Source organism: Parasteatoda tepidariorum, chromosome 5 (genome assembly GCF_043381705.1).
Source record: "Parasteatoda tepidariorum isolate YZ-2023 chromosome 5, CAS_Ptep_4.0, whole genome shotgun sequence".
In the NCBI taxonomy this organism is placed as follows: domain Eukaryota; kingdom Metazoa; phylum Arthropoda; class Arachnida; order Araneae; family Theridiidae; genus Parasteatoda; species Parasteatoda tepidariorum.
The window spans coordinates 91,807,254-91,809,007 of NC_092208.1; positions in this window are offsets into that span (position 1 = coordinate 91,807,254).

A 1,754-nucleotide genomic window follows, 5' to 3' on the forward strand; every position below is an offset into this window, starting at 1 on the left:
TATATATATATATATATCCTGACCTATATCCTAAACCTGACACCATTTTCTCTAACTATTTAAATAAAATTATTAACAATATTTTTAAAGGAGGTTTCTCTTGGATTATCACTAATAATCAACCGATTTTGGATTTCATAAAACATAATAAAATTAGTTCTATTGCGACTTTTGATTTCCAGGATCTTTTCAATAGCATTCCCCTTTCTTAACTAAAATATGTCCTTTTGAACTATTACTATGATTTTAAAAATATTCTTTGTTGCGATTTTGATTATTGGGAAATTCTGATTAATTTTTGTCTTTTTAATAATTATCTTTACAATGGAAGGGATACTTTTCTTCAAATTGATGGAATATCACAAGGATCTAATTATTCATCTCTCTTGGATAACTTAATTTTGCATTATTACGAAAAAAATATACTCTTAGTATTAAATTTGTTTTTAGATTTATTGATGATTTAATTATCTTTAATTTTCAAGATTATACTATTTTATTAAATAATATTTACCCCGAGGAATTAATCTTGCTTCGTAATCATGATGATAATATTAATTTCAATCTTTTGGATTTGGGTATTATAAAAGAAGAAAATATCTGCTTTGTTGATTTATAGGATAAAAAAAATGATTTTAATTTTAATATAAATAAACTAATTACTTGGAATTCTAATGTTTCTAGGAACATATATTTAAATACCACTTTTAATGAAATGGATAGAATTAAAAGAATATGTAGTAATATTTATTTATCCAAAAAACAAATAGATAAACTCTTTCAAAATTTGATAAAAAAACAATGGATACCCAACTAAAGCAATAAAATTCTATATAAAATCATTGAGTCAAACGTATATTGTTGTAGATATATTTTCTAAAAATTTTCTTTGTTAATTTATATAATTTTTCCATGTGCAAATTCATTTCGGGCAAATCCATGGCTAAAATTATTTACTAAATGAATTTCTTTGCTAATTTATATAATTTTCCCATGTACAAATCCATTTCGGGTAAATCCATGGCTAAAATTATTTACTAAAAAATTTCTTTGTTAATTTATATAATTTTTCCGTGTGCAAATCCATTTCGGAGAAATCCGTGGCTTAACTTATGTGCAAAACAGGCAATTCATGTTTCTTTCTCTTTTCTTTTCTATATTTTTTTTTTCTTAAATAAATATTTATTTTCTATAATAATTTCAGATGGAAATTTTTCCTGTAAAACTGTTTTTTGTATTATGCGTTTTACATTTTAACTTACACTTTAAAAAAAAAAAAAAAAAAATTATAAATTTTTATCATCATGATTGAACAGTTAACTTGAATTGTGTTATTATGGTGAATACTTCTTATGGTGAAAAAACTTTGTTGTGATCTTCAAACAAAATACTTTGAACTGAAAAAACTGAAGTCAAAAAAACTATTAAAAATGAAAATCAAACTTTTAAGTTTGCAAGTAGTTCTACTGCAATTTTTTTTATTCCTCGAACAGTTTATGTTATTATTTTTAACATGTGTACAAACGTGTATTTTTTTTATAAGTCATATTACTATTATATATTGTTAATATTACAAATTTGATTATTTTCATTTTAATTGTGCTTTTATCAGAGGGAAGATTTTGCAAATAGATAGTTTTTAAAATTTTTGGATTGCAATGAAGCATTTTTGGGCGAGGGGGGATGTAACATAAAAAGCTTCAATTAATCTTTTTATGTTATATATATATATATATATTTTTATATATATATAT